General features: G+C 35.2%; 1 pseudogene; it reads right to left on the bottom strand.

Annotated features, from left to right (window-relative positions):
- The window catches only part of LOC143390115 (testis-expressed protein 9-like), a 29,141-nt pseudogene extending 9,734 nt beyond the window's left edge, over positions 1-19,407 (bottom strand).
- Between the last annotated feature and the right edge of the window lie 1,419 nt (positions 19,408-20,826).

Here is a 20,826-nt window from a genome sequence, read left to right as displayed (position 1 = left end):
AGATAGGAATTCTGACAATAATGGCTAAAGAAAAAATTATGTAACATTCCAGAAAGCACTAAAAGAAAACAATTTTCTTAACAATTTACATTGTCTTCACCGGCACTGGGATGAAGATAGGAATTTTGGCAATAATGGCTGAAGAAAAAATTATGTAACGTTCCAGAAGGCATTAAAAGAAAACAATTTTCTTAACAATTTACATTATCTTTAAGAGAATTATTAAATATAATGAAAAGGAAAGGTGAAAGTAAACAAACAGATCTGTTAACCTCCTTTTTTGTTCACATTTTAAAACAATCTTCAACAGCTGTTTACCCAATTTAAATTAAACCATTTAAATCACGTGAATAAAAAAAAATTATTTGGATCCATTTTTTCATGAGCACTCATCATATATGACATATGGACATACGTGCATTCAAACACAAAACACAAGTGTGCACACATAATACATACGACACATAACATAATAGTAAAGGCCTTATAACTTTTTACAGGTGAAATCTCCATTGCAATGTTTAAAAACTCTATAGTCAAAAAATAGAACTGATCAGCAAAACATTAACCTAGGTCTGTATGAGCTCAAAAAAAAAAAAATATGGGAAAGGGCAATAATAAAATAGATATTGAAAAAAGCATTCTGGTTCTGTCGCAGATGTAAGAATAACCAAACTGGAGTTCTGGATATCACATCTTCTTTTTGGTCTGTAGAAATCGCTTTAGTTAATCTGTCTGGAATCCAAATCAGCTGCTGTTCTCCCTGTGGAAACACATAAACAGACCCCCGACTCCAGGCAATCACTGGGTCAGGACCTTAGTTAATCTCTCTGGAATCCAAATCGGCTGCTGTTCTCCCTGTGGAAACACACAAACAGACCCCCGACTCCAGACAATTACTGGGTCAGGACCTTTCCATTGTCCTGTTAGAATATCCTTCCAAAGTACCTTGGGCTTATGTACATTTTTTGGACACATATGCCTTTCCGCAGCACTAAGCCCTGATGAATCCAAATTTAAAAAGTTTAGAGTAAAAAGGGTTATTTTAAGTTTATCTTTGGGGAATATATACCCCTTCCCAATTCCTTCTTTTTGCTTTAATAAGTACATTTTAATAGTTTGATGAGCTCTTTCAACTATGCCTTGTCCCTGTGGATTGTATGGGATTCCTGTTATATGAGTAATGCCAAATGATGAGCAAAATTGTTTAAAAGAGGTAGAAGTATAACCAGGGGCATTATCTGTTTTTAACTGTTTTGGAACGCCCACAGTGGCAAAATTTTGTAAGCAATGAGCTATAACGTCTTTAGTTTTTTCTCCGGCATGAAGGGAGCCCATCAAAAATCCAGAAGAAGTATCAACTGTAACATGCAAATATTTTAATTTTCCAAATTCTGGCAAGTGTGTGACGTCCATCTGCCAAATATGGTTAGGTGTCAATCCTTTAGGATTGACTCCAAGATTAACTTGTGGTAAAAAGGTCACACAATTTTGACATTGTTTTATTATTTGTCTAGCTTGTTCCTTAGTTATTTTAAAACGCTTTTGTAAAGTATTAGCATTGACATGGAACTTTTTATGAAAATTTATAGCTTCTTCTAGTGTAGAGAAAATATGTATGTCATGTGTAGTTTTATCTGCTAAATCATTGCCCAAACTAAGGGCTCCAGGCAATCCTGTATGTGCCCTGATATGTCCTATAAAGAATGGATCTTTTCTGTCCCAGATTAGACTTTGTATAGTGGAAAGCAAAAAGAAAATAGTAGAGGAAGGGGAAATCCTACCAGCATCTTCAAGGGATACTATAGCATTAACTATATACTGACTATCGGAAAATAAATTAAATACAGAATTTTTAAACATCACAAAAGCCTGTAATACTGCCTTAAGCTCTACCTTTTGAGCTGATTGTTTGGGTACTAAAAATGTAAAAGTTTGATCAGGTGTAACTATTGCTGCTGTACCATTATTTGATCCATCAGTGAATATATTTGGAGCATTCCCGATAGGTGTTTTTCTTGTCATTTCTGGAAAAATTACAGGATGCGATGACCAAAAAGACAATAAAGGATTAGATGGTAAGTGGTTATCAAATGAAACATTAGATTTGCACATGATTATTGCCCAAGTATTTAACTCATTAGCTAACTCATCAATTTGATTCATAGTATATGGAGTAATAATTTTATTGGGAGAAATTCCAAACACTCCTTTTGCTGCTTTTATTCCTTTGAGTATTAATTGTCCTACAGCCTCAGGATACCTAGTAAGAATAGTGTTAGGAGAATAAGATAAATGTATCCATAATAATGGGCCTTCTTGCCAAAATACTCCTGTAGGAATATTTTTTGTTGGCAGTACAATAAATAATAAAGGCAAACTTATATCAATTCTATCCAAATGCATATTTTCCATATATGTTTCAATGATTTTTAATGCCTTTCTTGCTTCAGGCGTTAACATTCGGGGTGAATTTGGATCTGATGGACCTTTTAGGATATCAAATAAAGGTCCCAACTCTCCTGTTGGTATACCTAGATAAGGCCTTATCCAATTTATGTCTCCTAATAACTTTTGAAAGTCATTAAGTGATTTGAGTTGATCTACTCGTATTTGAATTTTTGGTGGACGGACCATAGTTGAGGATAATAGAACTCCTAAATAATTAATTGGAAAATTTAATTGTACTTTATCTATTGCTATCTCTAGATTATAATTTTTTAATAAGTTTGTAAGTGTGGCATAACAGTCTAGCAATGTGTTTTTAGCTTTGTGTGCTAATAATACATCATCCATATAGTGAAATATTTGTAGTTCAGGATTTTGATTTCTAAGTGACTGGATTGCTTTGTCAACATAAATTTGACACATAGTTGGGCTGTTAGCCATCCCTTGAGGGAGTACTTTCCATTCATATCTCTGATCAGGACCTTCATGATTCAGTGCAGGGATAGTAAATGCAAAACGTGGACTATCCTCAGGATGAATTGGAATTGAAAAAAAACAATCTTTAATATCTATAACTAAAACATACCAAGTTTTTGGCAAAGCAGACAATTGAGGAATCCCCGATTGAGCAGGTCCCATAATAACCATCTCATTATTAATGGCTCTTAAATCTTGCAATAATCTCCATTTACCAGATTTCTTTTTGATGACAAAAATGGGAGTGTTATGGGGAGATACAGAAGGTTGTATATGTCCTTCTGCTAATTGTTGTTTGACCAGATCATGGGCTGCTAGTATCTTTTCTTTAGTCAGGGGCCACTGAGGAACCCATACTGGTCTTTCTGATTTCCAAGTAATTTTTATTGTCTCAGTGGCCCTTTCTGAAAATCCAACCCATGTCTGTCTGTTCCTTGATCTATTTGTATTGGTGCTGCTATACCTTGTTCTTGTTTTCCTAATCTTTTTCCTTTCCTAAAACCTTGTCTAGTCATAATAGTGGGTGCATTTTGGTTGATGTTATTTGTTAATGTCAAACCTAATTGATCTAGGACATCTCGTCCCCATAAATTTATAGGAAGATGATCCAATACATATGGCTGTATAGTTCCTTCACATCCTTCAGGATCCTTCCAATCTAATACCATTGCACTTCTATGGGGATTAGTCGCCACTCCTAGGCCTCGAAGCGTTTGAGTGGCTTGTTGTAATGGCCAATGTTTTGACCATTCTAGACGAGAGATGATGCTAAGGTCTGCACCTGTATCCAGTAGCCCATTAAATTCATGTCCTTGAATATTTAGTTTTAGCATGGGGCGAGAATCTAAATTTAAAGACAGCATAGCCCAATCTACACCTGTGGAGCCTAATCCCTTGGAACCTCTTTCTATAGCACGACTGGAAAATTTATCATGTAGGCTTGGTATTATTAGTAACTGTGCTATTCTATCTCCTGGTGAAATTACTGATATACCATTTGGAGAACTGGCTATAATTTTTATTTCACCTTCATAATCGGGATCAATTACCCCAGGACTTATCATAAGTCCTTTTAGAGTAGAAGAGCTGCGTCCCAATAATAAGCCTACTGTTCCTTTGGGAAGAGGTCCTTTCACCCCTGTGGGAATGATTTGAACTCCCATCTCCGGAGTTAGTACTGATCTGGCGGAGGCGCAGATGTCCAACCCTGCGCTCCCTCTGGTTTGTCTGATGAGGGATCTGATGGACAATGTGTCCTGGGCACTACCCTGATGGGGTTGCTGGGTTCCTCCAGTGCTCCGTATATTTGTGGTTTTGGGCCCCGGAGCATTGGGCCCCCCTGTCCATTTTTTGGCAATGGAGCCCAGTACCTTTCTCCACGATATCGTGGATAAACACTTGGTCCTTGTTCGTTTTTTGATAATGGAGTACCCTCTATGGTGGTTTGAGAACGGCATTCATTAGCCCAATGTCTCCCTCTACGGCATCGTGGGCAAATACCCGGTATTCTACTCCTTTGATACCTAGTTTTGTTAAACCCTCCTCCTATGGGGCAATTCCTTTTAAAATGTCCTGTTTGTTCACAATTGTAGCATGTTCTTGGCCTGGAATCTAAAGCCTGTTTTACTGCAGCTGCCACAATTGCCCTTGTTCATTAATGTCTCTGGCATCTAAAGCCTGTTTTACTGAAGCTGCCACAATTTTCCCTTGTTCATTAATGTCTCTGGCATCTAAAGCCTGTTTTACTGCAGCTGCCATGACTTGCTCTTGTTCATTAATGTCTCTACATAATTTAATATATGTGTTTAAATCTTCATGTTTCCATGGTCTATTGATATCTCTGCACCAACGATTCGCTTGGTCATAAGCCAGTTGTTTTATTAATGGCATTGCTTGTTCTGTATTCCCAAAAACTCTGGTAGCTGTTTGAATAAGCCTATCTACAAATTCAGCATAAGATTCATTAGTTCCTTGTATTATCTTAGATAATTGACCTTGTAAACCTCCATGTCCTTGTAAAGTCTTCCATGCCTTAACTGCATCTACAGCAATTTGTAAATATACACCAGGATCATATGCAATTTGATGCTTCTGATCCTCATAAGGTCCCTTTCCTAACAACATATCTAGATTTCTCTGAGGATAACCAGCTGCTGCATTTCGCCTAGCCGTCTCCTTGCAAAATTCCTCATTGGCAACCTTCCATAACAGGTATTGTCCTCCATTTAGCACAGCTTTACACATATTAGCCCAATCTGCTGGCGTCATGTTCAAGTTGGTAATGGATTCGACCAAGCTTACAGTGAAGGGTGCTTGAGGACCATAGGTTATTACAGCCTCTTTTAGCTGCTTCACTGTTTTGAAATTTAAAGTATGGTAAATTCGCTGCCCTCCTACCTCAAATACAGGGCATGTTAATACTTGAGATCCTGTCTCAGGATCTGAACTATCCACTGCGGGGGTTGGGGGCCTCTCAGCATATGGACGTGGCCTTGTCAGTTGGACACTTACGCCCTCTGGTGATAGAAAGGTGTTAGTAGCAGTCTCCTGTAGAGGTGGTGCTGTTGGTTGGACACTTAAGCCCTCTGGTGATAGAAAGGTTTTAGTAGCAGTCTCCTTTTGTAACTTTCCCCCTGATGGCTTTTTCTGCTCTAAACTTTCTTTCTCTGTCTGATTAGCTCGAAAGACCTTCTCTTTTACTTGAATCTTTTCCTCTTTCTGACTAACTTGAGAGACCTCCTCATTTACTTGAATCAATATATCTTCTCCTTCCTCTACCTTTGTCTGAATTGAAGGTTTTGGACTAAGAAAACCAGATACCAATGCCCACAATGCCAATGTGCCAGCTGGCAGAGTTCCTGGGCTGTTCTTTTCTATTCTTTTTAAATCTTCACCATGATGGTTCCATTGTGATATACTTAACAACTCCTCCTTAAAAAGCCATGGGCTACATTTTTGCATTGTATCAACGTATGCCCTGACTGCTCTTGATTTTACTGGGATGCCTCCTTCCTCTAACAATTTACTTAACACTCTTTCAGTTTGTTTTTTACTAATTTCTGATCCCGTATTTCTACTATAATACAACCCAACAAGATGACGCCAAACAAAACTGAGACAGAATGAAATAAAAATGGAACAACAAAAATTCATTATAGCCTTTCTATCCTCCTTATATGTGCATCCGTCCTTTCTCCCTATCTGTTCCTCAGACGTAAATAGTTTTTCCTCAGAAGTGAGCGGTTTTTCTTCCGTCTCACTCATCTCCAGGGACAGGCAACTTAAAACAAAAATGAAGCAAAACAAAAGAGGAATCTTAAAATGGCTCCCCATCCTCTCACCCTGCCCTCAGGGGCGAGCGGTTTACTTACCCTCAGTCGCTCCCCGTACGGGCCACCAAATGCCGCAGTCTGGCTGGGCACAATTCAGGAGCCACTTGTCAAAAGAAACTAACTTTATTTTTAGAACCACACAAGATAAACAAAACACCTCCTCAGGAAAAAACCCTCAGAGCCCAACTGCCACCACCGGCTTCCCACAAGCCACACCCCCCCACACCTTCCTCCCACAATCCTCCTGCTCTTGAGGCCGATTGGCTGGGTCGCATGGGCGGAGCCAAAAAAGTCCCCCAATGAGCAGCTTCGTGGTCTGAAAGGGCAGGGAAACAGCCCAATGAGCATCACCGCAGAGGAGCCAATCAGCTAGATGTTGCTGGGGCCGCTGTGAGCCAATCATCAGCTGGTAGTCTGAAAGTTTGCTGGAGCCCCTTCGGCTGTGGCTCTCAACAGATGGGGTTAGGAAAGCCTTAACTCGATCATTGAATTAATCATCTGATGGGATTAATTGAGCGGTAACTGAAGGCAGGTGGGATGTGGCTTCAGGGTATATTTCTATCTGGTAAGTGGAGTCTCTGTGCTTCCTGGTCATCATGTAAGCTGTGTGCCTCCACCATACTCTTCCACCATGTTGTTTTGCCTCATCTTGATCCCCAAGGAGTGGAGCTGGCTGTCTATGGATTGAGACCTCTGAAACCATGAGCCCCTAAATAAACTTTTCCTCTCTACAGTTGGTCTGGTCAGTCACAGCAGTGAAAAAGCTGACCAAAACAAGGAGCCCAAACTCAGTGAACTATACATGTGCAATCTGCATTTTATTGTATGTAAATTATCTCATTAAAAAATTCACTCAGCTCTGTCCTTCCAACTCTACTCATTTGTGTCTTTGAAGAATTACACACATATATATTCACTATCTCCACTTCCTCACCTGCATTCATTTTTCATTTCCCATTAAATCTGTCTTCTTCCCTTATCATTCTACCAAAATATTTCTCGGTGATCAATTGGTGTGGTTAAGTACTGAATACTATTGAGTACTGAATACTCCTTAGAAATACTGGACTATTTCAAGGCTCAATCTGGCCTTGCTTTTCTCTTTCTCCCACTTATTCTGTCTTCCTATTCAATGCAGACTTCTCTAAGTTTTAAAACATTTCCTCTTGGATTCCTCAGAATAACTTCAAACTTTATAATTTTCTTCCCCAGAATTGTTCCAGTGTTTCTTAATTCAGTGAATAGTACTATCCTCCCTTAAGCTCTCCTTTCCCACAGACTATATCCAGTCTATCACTAAGCCCTATTGCATCGAACCCAGGGGCATTTAACCACTGAGCCACATCCCCAGCTCTTTTTATTTTGATACAGGGTCTTGCTAACTTGCTTAGGGCCTCACTAATTTGCTGAGGCTGACTTTGAACTTGTGATCATCCCACCTCAGCCTCCTGAGGTGCTGGGATTATAGGCATGCACTACTGAGCCTGGCTCCTAAATGTATTTGAGAACTTAACCCCTCCCATTTCTACCACTATCGCTTTAGTCCAAACTACATCATCATTTCTCACACTTACTCTTAACCAATCTATCTGCATCCATTCTGGCATGCTTGCCAGATTCTCTGCCCTACAAAGAATAACTGAATAGTAGTTTTGCACTGCTCTTTGAATGAAATATAAAATCCTTAACCCTGGCCTAAAGGATCTAGATGACGTCACCCTTTAAAGCTTCACTTTGTATCACTCCCTTCACATCGAATTTGCCTTTCATTAACTTGTCCTCTTTTCTTGTCAGAGAACCATTTTTACTTAGTATTCCTTCTGTCCATAATTATCTCCCTGGACACTTAACTCCTATATAGTATTCAGATCTTAGCTTACCCACAGAATTTCTCACAGTTGCCCCTTAATTTTGCTTGATGGGTTATCTAAACATCCAACTTCTCCACTAAAAGCTGCAAGACTTCAAAGAATATATTCAATTTTTATCTCCCTTCCATCTTTCAGCTTCTAATAAAGATCTGGCCAGTACAGTACTTATCAGGCCCTAATATTTCTAAATGAATTAATGATGAATCAGAAATTATTTCTTTGTAAATGAAGTAACATGGACTTTGGTGTCACATTATAAAAGGATTTCAAGTAATTATCAAATCAAATGTCCTGTTTTTAAGTGGAATTCCAGTTAAACCATTACTTTTAACATTCCTTCCTTCAGTGTGACTTTAGCAATGACCATTTGCTAGACCCTGAGGACATGATAGTGATTAGGACTAAGGTCCCTTCATTCATACAACACCTGGTTTAAATTAACTGACTTTTCATTTCAAAAGTTACTCTTACTTTAAAAGCAAATTTGTTTCCTAATTTCTGTTAAGAATAAGTTTGTCATTATTTTTAAAAACAGATCTTTGGTTTCTGATGACTACAAAGTAATCTTGTTCTGTTTTATGGAAACATTAATATTTCCCTGTTATATTTTTTAAACATATAGACCTGAATAATTTTAATTGACTATTTAACAATAATTATATGTTTAATCAAAATGAGAGGCAAAGTAAAAAGAATTAAATTGAAAGAAAAAAACCTGCTCTCTCTCACACACAAAAACACATACAGATTAGACACTAAGAGAATTACTATATAATCCTGAAACATCCCTCAAAGATAAATGTTAGGCAAAATAATTTTTAAAAAATCAAAGTATGAGCTGGGACTGTAGCTTAGTGGCAGAGAGCTTGCCTAGCACTGGGTTCGATCCTCAGCACCACATAAAAATAAATAAAGGCATTCTGTCCATCTACAACTACATAAATTTTTTTTAAATCAAAAGTATAAGACACATAGTTTTTTGGAATTCTGAAATAACTTACATTTTAAAAATCTGGCCACAAGTGTCTACATTATAGTACATAATAAGCAATATATTCACAAATATTATTCCATGAATTTAAATCAATCAATCATATGCAGATCTGGGGTCAGAAGTTTATATGTTGAATGCATCCAAGTTGTTTTTATAGTGTTGATGGTTTTAGAATGAGCTATTCACATAACAAGTCTTCATCACCTGAATTTTCAAGATGGCCAGATACAATGAGGAGAGCCATCTACTGGAAACCAATTTTTCTTTCTACTAGTCTACTGTGTGCTAATATAAAGATCAAATCTGTAACCAGAATTGCAATTCCTGAATCACTCATGGTTACTCTTCCTTTTATTGTCTTCAAAATCCTTTTAAAATGCAAATTGGAAATATTCTAATATGCTAATTATTAAGTCCATAGAGATGACTTAATTTGCTCATCTGATACCGCCATTAATGGCCCATGAACATGAAATAGTTTGATCAAAATAGTATAAACAATCTCACAGATGATATTGTTAAAACTGTAGTCACTGTCATGTATTTGCCTCTGTTAAACATGTTGGAGGACTAATCAAGGCCAGTTCCAGTTTATTCCTATTGTTACTAATATAATCCAAAATGTATTATCTGCATATGAAATGAAGGTGGTTCCTAATTTCATCATATGTCATTGTTAAATTATTAAATATTTTTCTAAGGGAAGAGATTCCAATGGAGTATCGACTTTTGTTCTTTCAGGTTTACACAGAACAAAAAACTAACAGCCAGTATTTACAGAATGTACAGATATCTTCATATACATCAATACTTGAACCTTCATTAATTTAACAGCTAGTTAAGGCATTGAATGTTAATCCTATGCCAAGCATTGGCTAGACCTTGGAGATGGGATTTTTCTAATAGCTCTGTGACAGTAGTTATTGAACTATGGTTTCAGAACCAGCAGCAGTATCTCCTGGGAACCTCTTTAAAGTTCCAAATTCTCAGGCCTCACTCTAGACCTACTGAGTCAGAAACTCCAAGGCTGAGGCCAAGCAATCTGTGTTTTAACAAACTCTTAAGGTGATCCTGATACATGCTCAAGTTTAAGAGCCACTGCCAAGTTATTGAGAGCTACTGCCAAGTTAAACAGCCCCTTGCTTTCTATACTAGAAAATTGAGGCTCAGAAAAGAATATAACCAACATGAGACATGAAACACACTTTTTTTCCCCACTCCTTATCCTGAGCTCAGAAAAGTGTCTGGCATATAATATGGGCACCCATAAAGATCTTTTGGATAAAGAAGTGAATGAATCCTCTAAAGAACTGTGGTATCATCCAATTAGGTAACAGCCCCAGCATATAATCCTAACTTGCTGAAAAAGAAAGATGTTGATTATAACATCAAGAATTGTAAGTCTAAAACTATTATTTTTGATGCTTGCATAAGAGGAAGTTACCAAAAGTGATCACTACCAAAACTATTTAATCTTTCCATACCTTGTTGTTTTGTCTTAATTTACTTAACTCCAGTTTATACTTTTCTGCTTCTTCTAGGGCTCTATTCAAGTGGACTTCTGTGGTGCTTTGGGTAGAGGCAGCCTGTTTTTGTAGTCATCTTTTATTTTCTAATTCCTGCATAGTAAAAAAGATAATTTCCCTTTTTATATTTTCCACTTTTTCATTCCCCAAATTTTCCTGCAAATCCCTGCTGCCCCCCTCCACCTACCCCACTCCCAGCCCCTCACAACCACAGATAGTAGATGGGCACTAAGTATTAGAGTTCTCAGGGAATTCTTGCCTCAAACTGGTATTAGAAAAATATATCCTAAAAATGTAATTGTGAACTAAATTCTTACTTTGTTTGGAATTTTCTCCCTTTATTGACCTACAACATTAAAACACAGTCCCTATTTTTTATAAGCAAACTTTTAAAACTATAGAGTTCTTTCAGAAGCCTCCCCAAAGGCCAATGTAAGACATACACTCTTACATAAACACTGTTTTTGTGTTAAACTTGCAAAATGTGTCATTTAAGAAAATTCGCCAAATGCAAGACATTCTGTATTAGTCCTACAGGAAAATCTCAATTTTGAACAGAAACAATAATTTATGAATGATGGTTTTCCATGTCCTAGATTAGACTTATATTTCTGCAAATAACCTAGGATATTCCATTGCATACAGTCAAGAGGCCAACATGAAGAACATAAAGAAACATGAACATACTGGTAACTTCAAACTCCACCAGAACCTGGTCCCTGTCAGCAAGCCTCATCTCTCACAGATGTTACCTTCAGTAAAATGAACAGTACTTGGATTACTCCCAAACAGCCATATGTTTCCTGCCTCTGATCCTAATCCCTTAACCTACTCATTAAGACTCAGAGTTGTTCATTAGGACTTTCCCTCCTCCAGGAAGCCTCCTATCTCTAACCCTCACTATCCACCCAGGTTGCATTGGTTGCCTTTCCTTAGAGCCTCTAGGACTTCTTAATACACACTTACTACAGCACCTGCTACATGACACTAAACTGTCCCTTTGCTTTATTTCCTTCATTCCTTTATAAACTAGGTCCTTGAGGACAGAAACTGTCTTAATTTATTTCCAGCACTTCAGTGGTATATAAAAGGGACTAATGACATCTTTGAACTTATGAATACTTAACCCACTCTTTTTGTAGCCCCTTCAACATAAGGCCTAGTCTAGACCCTTACTGAAAGCAGAGACCCAATAAATACTGTAGAACTGAAATGATACATTAAAAACATAGTCTGTATTCTTTCATAATTTTTTTCTCCTGGATATATCGCTATATCATCTTTGAATACTGATCTCCTTGGCTTTGAGTAATTAAGGGGGAAAACAAAACAACACATGTTGTTTTTTATGTAGGTTTCTAAACAAATCAAACTGTGTGTGGATACCACCTGCTGTCACAGTCTTCTTCACAGCTTTGTGGGTGGCAGCTACGCTAAAAACTCATATGATTTATTTCATTGTTCACATGGAAAAGGCAAAGAAGTTCATTAGCTGCAAAGTCCACGGTTCTTGCTACCTAATTTCAGCCTTCTCTCACAGACCAGGGGAACCTCCTTCCTGCTGGTGATTTTGGAACCTACTTTGCAGAAAAATAAAAACATCCTTCATTACATGATGTTTCCCCACCAATTCTTTAATCAATACTGTCCCCTTCTGGGGAGACATGAAGAAGAAAAAGGATAAAGGACAGTGAGGAGAATAGTAAAGCAGGAAATAATTTTTTTTTACATACATAAAGCCACTAAAGAAAGGAAAACCTAATTGAAAACATTTCTGTGTTCAGTCATACTCTAGTATCGTTTACTAAGTACAGACAAGATACTACTGGCATCCTAAAAATAGACAAAATTAATCTGTTACCCTCCAAAAAGCAGTTTATATACTGCTGAAGAAAAGTTTTATTAAAAATCCCAAGTCTTGAATTTCATGTTTTAAAGAAAATAAAGCTAGATAGTGGGTTGGGGTTGTGGCTCAAAGGTAGAGCGCTCGCCTAGCATGCATGAGGCATTGGATTTGACCCTCAGCACCACATAAAAATAAATAGAGGTATTGTGTCCACCTATAACTAAAAAATAAATATTCTAAAAAGCTAGGTAGTATAAAGAAAATAAAATTTAGCTTAAAAACCCAATGCTAGGAGCTTCAAGAGGAAATAATTTACCACCCTCTCAGAATTCTTATATCACTCATAAAAGACAGTGGGAACATGAGAGAGGTGCATGTATCAGCTACAGCACAATGAAGTAAATGCTGGGAAAGTGACAAAAGTTCCACAGTAATTTAGGTGAGAAAAATCAGATAAGGATAAATAACTGATCAGATCAATTTTCAGAAACAAATGACGAAGGTAGAATAAGAATAGACTTGGAATGAAAATCCTGGCAGCTGTGGAAGATGTAGCAATGATGTACGGTGGGAGGAGATGTGAGATCTAAACAGGTATTAAATAGAGAGAGAAAAAGAGAGAGATCATATGGCTTGTTTGTATATTCATGAAAAAGAATCCAATAAATTTTAATTTTGCAAGACAAAGGCAGGATAATGGCATGATGCAAAATCCTTGAATAGGAGGGTATGGGATCCACATACAATTAAAGGATTGTCTTTAAACAGATGAGGTAGTAATCCATTATAACAGGGAGTACAATATATGGGTATAGAAGCAAAGAGGCTGGTAGATTTCATGATAGGATGATGAAGTTATCTTTTGATTTTCATTTTCTTAATAAAACAGAGGGCAAAGTCATGAACTCAGAGGCTGGAAAGGGTTTTGGAAAGTTGAAGAAAGAAAACCAACCATTAATAACCATCTCTGAAAGGGGGAAAAATATATTAGAAAATGCAGTATGCTTGAGATTTAAATAAATAAATTTAATGTAGGATTAATAAAAAATAAGACAAATCATCAATATCAAGAATGAAAGATGTCATTATTGTAAGTCATATAAGTATTATAAATTATATTATAAATAAAGGAATATTATAAACAAATTTGTCAATGTGTTTTATTACTTAGATGACATGGACAAGTTTCTTGAAAAATAAAGATTACCAAAGCTGATTCAAAAAGCAATATGAAGGTAGAATAGACATATGCATTAAATAAATTGAATTGGTAACTACAATACTTCCAAAAAGAAAACTCCACATGGTTTTACCTTTAAATTTTATCTTATGAATTATATCAAACACATAGGTCACTCTAACAAAACAGAGTCCAGAAATAGACCCACAACTATATGCAGTCAATGCATTTTCTACACAGGTGACATGGTATCCAAAGGGGGACAAATTGAAAAAAAAATTAAACATTGACTTTAACCCTCATACCATAAAATTAATTTGAAAGATAGGACATTATGTAATTTTTATTTTACATTATACACACAAATGTGTGCACACACACTCAAAAATTGTAGGAGAAAATCCTCATGACCTTAGGGTGGACAGAGCTTTCTGGAGAGAATTAAAAAAAAAAGAGAGAGAGAGAGAGAAAATAATGTATAAAGTGCATCGAAATTTAAAACTGCTGTCTTTGGAAACATACTGTTAGGAAAATTCAAGTCAAGTCAGACTAGGACATTTTATTCACAATACATACACTTCTATCCAAGGGATTATATATAAAGAGGCATAAGGAACTCCTACAACCCAGAGTTTTTCAAAAAGGAAAAACGGTTTCAACAGATACATAACAAGAAAAATATGAATAACCAATAAGCATATGAAAAGATGTTAAACATTAACAGAAAGGAAATAAAAAACTGCAATGACAAAGTACTTCACCTTTAGTAGAGCTAAAATTATTAAGACTGAAAATATCAAGTGTTGATGAGGAGACAGAGGAACTGAATTCTCATACTGTTAGTGGGAATGCAAAATTCAATTATCACTTTGGAAAACTATTTGACAGTTTCTTTAAAAATTTAATATGTAATTTCTATAAGACTCAGAACATTTATCCAACATTCTGATGCTGGATATGAATTCACAAAATATGAATCTACACAAAATACTTGCATATGGAAATCCAATGGCTTTATTTTTAATAAACTGGAAAAAAATTTAATGCCCACATAAACTAGTGAACATATAAACAAAATATGGCATATCTTCAAATAAATACTACTCAGCAACACAAAGAAATGAACCACAAAACATGTTATAATACTGATGTATTTAAAAAACATTAAGAACAAAAATAGCCAGATACAAAAATTGCATATTTATGATTCCATCTATATGAAATTTTAGAACAGGGAAAACAAAACTGTAGTGAAAGAATGCAGATCTTTGGTTGCCTGGGCCCTGGTTAGAAATTGGAAGTTTCTATGGGGAAGCGGTACAAAGGACATTTGAAGGAGAGTGACAAATTTTCTCTATCTTGATTGTGATGGTTACAAGGATATGTTAATTCATCAAAATTCATTGACCAGGTGCACTGGCCCTTTCCTGGGAGGCTGAGGCAAAAGGATTACAAGTTTGGGGCCAGTCTCAACAACTTAGCAAGACTCTATTTCAAAATAAAAAATAAAATAAAAGAACTGGGGATGTAGCTCACTGGTAAAGTGCCCCCTAGGTTCAATTCCCAGTGCAAAGAATAAAATAACTTCATTGAACTATATTTTTAAAAGTCTTATTGTATTTAATTCATTCCCCAATAAAGTTAATTTTTTAAAAAGATCAATAACAGAAAAAGTCTAATGCTTTTTGTTTTTATAATTTAGAAAATAATCCATCTGTCACTATCAGCTGCTAAAATAACTTAATACACAATTTAAAAAATAGTTGATCTCATTTGTGGGGAGAATATAGACTTTGGAATCAAACAAAACAGTTTGAATTCTGTTTGCTTAACCACTCGGACTCAGTTCCCCTACTATGTAACATTAAAAAAAAATTGTTCCCCTTTTTCCTCAAAGGAAAGGGTATAAGCAATGCTGCCTTTAAGAATATTTATTTGATAGAGTCCAGGATATAATGGATGACAAAGAGAGAATGGACATAAAATGACCTATTAAGAGGTTCAAAAATAGTGTAGTAATTGATTGAACCAAGTGGTGACAAGAAACTGAAAAAGATGCATGAAGACATTTAGAAGAAATAATGCATAGGATAGGATATGAGAGCAAAGAAAAAATATGTAACCAAAGTTTCAATATTATTTGAGACTAAAATACTGATAAGGCTAGTACTTGGGTGTGTGGTGACAAATGATAAATGGCAAATTAAAACACAGAATAGCTGGGCACAGTGTCACATGCTTGTAATCCCAGTAACAGGAGGCTAAGGCAGGAGGATCATAAGTTTGAGGCCAGCCTGGGCAACTTAGTGACCCTTTCTAAAAAGGGTTGGAGATGTAGCTCATTGTAAAGTGCCTCTGGGTTCCATTCCCAGTACTGAAAAATAAATAAAAAGATAGATTAAGAAATGGCTCAGGGTATGTCTTGGTGGTAGAGTACTTGCCTAGCACACATAAGGCCCTGGGTTCAATGTCCTATACTATCAAAAAAAACAAGTTGATCTCTCAGTCACAGCTTTTTTTTTTTTAAATTAATCATCTGTATTTCTTAAACTGACAGAAGTAAAATATGAACTTTACATTTTCTAATAACTACTTTGAGGAGGTTAAAAAGAAAAGGCAAAATTAATTTTAATAATGTATTTCACTTAACCACGTATATCTAAAGTATTATTTCAACATGTGACCAATATAAAAAAAAAGATTGACTACATTCTACTATCATGTGTAACTAATAAGAATAAAAAAAGATTGAGATATTTTAAATTATTCATTCTTCTTTTATAATGTCTTTAAAATCTGATGTTTATTTTATACTATAGCACACCACAATTTAGACTAGCTATGAATATTAAATGGCTGTCTTTTTTAATATTTATTTTTTAGTTGTAGTTGAACATAATACTTTTATTTTATGTATTTATTTTTATGTGGTGCTGAGGATTGAACCCAGGGCCTTGCACATGCTAGGCGAGCACTCTACCACTAAGCCACAACCCCAGCCCATAAATGGTTATCTTTTTGGACAGTACAGACTTAAACTATTAGATACTATAATCAATTTTCATTACTAAATATGTGGGTAAACTGTGGTACATCCATTCACCATTTACACTACTTAGCAATGAAAGGAATGGGCAACATGGATAAATTTCAAATGCTTTATGGTAAGTGAAAAAAATAAGACTCAAAGGATATAGTTTGTGTGATTCTACTTACATAATATATACTGGAAAAGGCCAAACTATCAGTGATTTTCCAGGGCTGGGATTAGGGGAAGGACTCAACTAAATTCACAAGGAATTTTGGGGGTAATGGAATTGGTCTATGTCATTGATTATGGTAATGATTAAACAACTGTGTGCATTTATCAAAACTCACAAAACTGTATACTAAAAAACAAATTTACTGTATATAAACTATGCCTAAATAAATCTGATACTAAAATTATTACCAAAGATAATGTCAATTATGCCAAAATAAAATGCCTAAAAATAGCCTCTCATACAAATATACTAAAGAGAATCATAATAATGTAGTAATGAAGTAGGCATATTTTCTTACTAAAATCTCAGTACATGTTATATTATTATTTTATCATCATTAAGTTTTACAAAATAATCCTATATATAGTATTGTTGAATTTTTATTAACACAATGGTAAATTAATAGAAAAAAAATAAGTAGGAGTTCATTTAAAATATATTCTTTCCTTAGATATGACACTATAAGTTTAAACAACCAAAATGTTAGATAAAATTTCATGCTTTAAAGAATACCTTAAGGAATGTAAAAGACAACCACAGGGGCTGGGGGCTTTAGCTCAGTGGTAAAGCGCTTGCCTCACATGTGTGAGGAACTGAATTTGATCCTCAGCACCACATGAAAATAAATAAAGATACTGTGTGTTCATCTACAACTGAATAAATATTTTAAAAAATACATAGAGAGTAGTAGCAACATTATTTAAAAAAAAGACAACCCACATACTTAGAGAAATATGTGCCTATTATATATCTGATAAGGGACATACTGCTCTATATAGACTTACAGCTATATATATCCTATTAAAGAACTGTTATTACCAATAATAAAAAACCCAGTTTTAAAAATGGGCAAACAATGTGAACAGCCATTTCTCCCAAAGAAGAGATACAAAGAGAAAATAAGCACATAAAAAGATGTTCAACATCATCATTTATTAGCAAAATGCAAAAACATAATAAGGTAACTACTTCACACCAGAAGAATAGTTACAATAAAAAACATACTGTAACAGGTTTTGGCGAGAATGTGAAGAAACTGCACCCCTCCTTCCACCTGTTCGTGGGATATAAAATTGTGTAGCCAGTTTAGGAAACTGAATAGTTCCTCAAAACATTAAACATAATGTCACTAGATAACTCAGCAATTTCACTACTAGGTATATAGCCAAAAGAAGTGAAAACATATCATCACATAAACCTTGTATGTGAATGTTCATAGCAGCATTATTCAAAATAATCCAAATGTCTAAATGATGAGCGAGTTACGGCTATATGATGGGAATATTACTGGCCAACAAAAAGGAATACTGATTAATGTTACAACATGGATCAACCTTAAAATCAAGTCAGTATTAAAAAGCACATATTATATAAGTCCAAGTATATGAAATTTCTAGAATAGACAAATCTATTGAGACAGATAATAAATTAGTGGTTGCCTAGGGCTCAAAGCATTTGGGGAAAGAGAGGTCAGGTATGGTAACCAAAGGGTACAAAAGTATTTTTTTTTAGGTTATGAAAATGGCCTAAATTGACTGTGGTTGGAGTTGTGTAATTCTATAAATATACTAAGCTACTGAATTATGTTCTTTACAGGGCTGGAGTTGTAGCCTTGCAAGTGTGAGGCACTGAGTTCAATCCTAGCATCACATAAAAACAAAGGCATTGAGTCAATCTACAACTAAAAAAAATTAAATGGATGAAATATATAGTATTTAGGTTGTTTTTGGTAAATACTAAAAACTGAATAACAAAAAGTGGTGTTTATACAAATGTTACTTTAGTAGTTTTAATGTACCTTTGGCATTAAGTTAGGAAAAATAGCAAAATCATTACCCTTTCTATTAAAGTCAACTGTTGTTCTAATCCATCACATTTTTTATTTGCTTCTTCAAAAAGATTTTTATATTTTTCTATTTGGGAATGTTGCATATTAATTGTTCATTGCTGTCTCACACAATCTTCTTCAAGGTTTTTTACTTGAGACTTTAAATCCTGCAATTCATCTTCCTAGTTACAAAATTAGAGATAGGGTGATAAAATGCACATGAGTTCATATCCAAACAAAGCAGAAACCAAAAGAGAAACTTCAGAATATGATCTTTGATGAGATATTTATAGTCATTTAATGAAGAAAAAAGTATATTCCATTTTCATCTTATAAAATGCAAGTCAGATAGCTTATTTGTGTTTAACAGCTTACCTTGTAAGTCTGAAAAAGAATTCTTATTAGTACACTTTTAAAACTTCTTTTGCTTTGTGATAATTCAACATCTGGAATAAAGTTCTGTATTTATATATAATTTTTAATTCAAAATGTAACTGAATAATTGCTAAAAATAAAGCCATTAAAATATAATTGAAACTGCCCCCAAATGTCTTTGAATGTTAGAGCATTTCTTTTAAGAAGTTTTAAAATCTTACCTTTTTTATTGCATTCACATACAACATTATCCAATTCCTCCTGCATAACATGGAGTTTGCCTTTTAGAAATCTGATCTGTGCCTCTGTGGATTTAAATGATTGCACTTACTGTCTTTTGTTGAATTAATATATCAGCAGTTTTAAGACATACTGCTACTTTAAGAGGGAAAAAATGCCCAAAATAGCTCAAAACAGGTAGATCCCTGTTAAGGGATACTAAAGTCATTAAATACTCCGAAGGCAAAGATGAATGAGATAAATCCCTCTCAACAGAAAGGAATGACAGGGAACTATTCACATCTCATTAGAACTGAGTTTAGAAGGAGGAAGAAAAATCTCTCCAGAGGATCTAACCTGCTCCTAGACTCTCATAAGTTTGCAGACTGAATTTATACTCAGTAAGGTGGTCCACAATAAACAGAATTTACAGGGGTCTCAGGACAGTAATGTCTTAAAGTGACTGACATAAACAAACACAAATCCTCTCTAGCAAAAGTCAGCTTTAAATCTTTTAAAGTAGCCTGTGCTCCCAAATTACCTTTTAATCTTTTACTTCAATACATAACCCAGCAATTCTAAGCAATCATCTAGAGTAAGGGAAAATTCTTCCACTTAGGTCAAAGATACTAAAAAAGGAAGATACTGAGAGTGGCAGGATAATTCAGCAATAAGAAAAAAGTGGCATTTAAGATAAAGGTCATTTGTCCTAGTTCTCTGTTTATGGGAGCAGGAACATGTGGGCATGGGCGGCTGTCTGCCCATGGTCTGGGCATCACTTTCTCGAAAGCATCTTAAGAGAGACTGATGTCATGTATAACTAAAAAGAAATTAAAAAATAAATTTGTGGTTAAAAAAAAAAGAGACAGAGAGACTGAAGGGCAACTGACTTATGATTTCACTTACCTTCCCTACCACAATTACCCCTGAAAAGTTTGATTAGACCAATAAATTTAATAATTGGACCAATAAATTTAATAAATTTAATAAATAAATAAATTTAATAAATATCTCCACTATGACTGACCAGTTTGCAATTCAATATCATTACACATACAAACTTGTAATTTTCCAAAGAATCAAGACAATATTAGGATTATATAACAAAACTGCTAAATTTCAAATGACAGGAGGGCTAAGTGTGTGCCTGAAGTCAGGACTAATTGTGCTTATTATAGTTCAGCATTAACTGTTCATACATACTCATTTGTCTTATTTATTGTTTCAATAACATAGCTGGCTCCCCTTATGTTATTTAACAACTTTAGAGCCGCTCCAACACCTGGAGACTAAACAATATGCTACTGAATGAACAATGGGTTGCAGAAGACATAAAGGAGGAGATTAAAAAATTCTTAGAGGTAAATGAGAACATAGACATAACATATGGAAATCTCTGGGACACCATAAAGCAGTACGAAGAGGAAAGTTCATTGCACAGAGTTCATTCCTTAAAAAAGAAAAAGT

The sequence above is a fragment of the Callospermophilus lateralis genome, unplaced genomic scaffold (assembly GCF_048772815.1).
Source record: "Callospermophilus lateralis isolate mCalLat2 unplaced genomic scaffold, mCalLat2.hap1 Scaffold_147, whole genome shotgun sequence".
Taxonomy (NCBI): domain Eukaryota; kingdom Metazoa; phylum Chordata; class Mammalia; order Rodentia; family Sciuridae; genus Callospermophilus; species Callospermophilus lateralis.
This window is presented reverse-complemented; position numbering and strand designations above follow the sequence as displayed.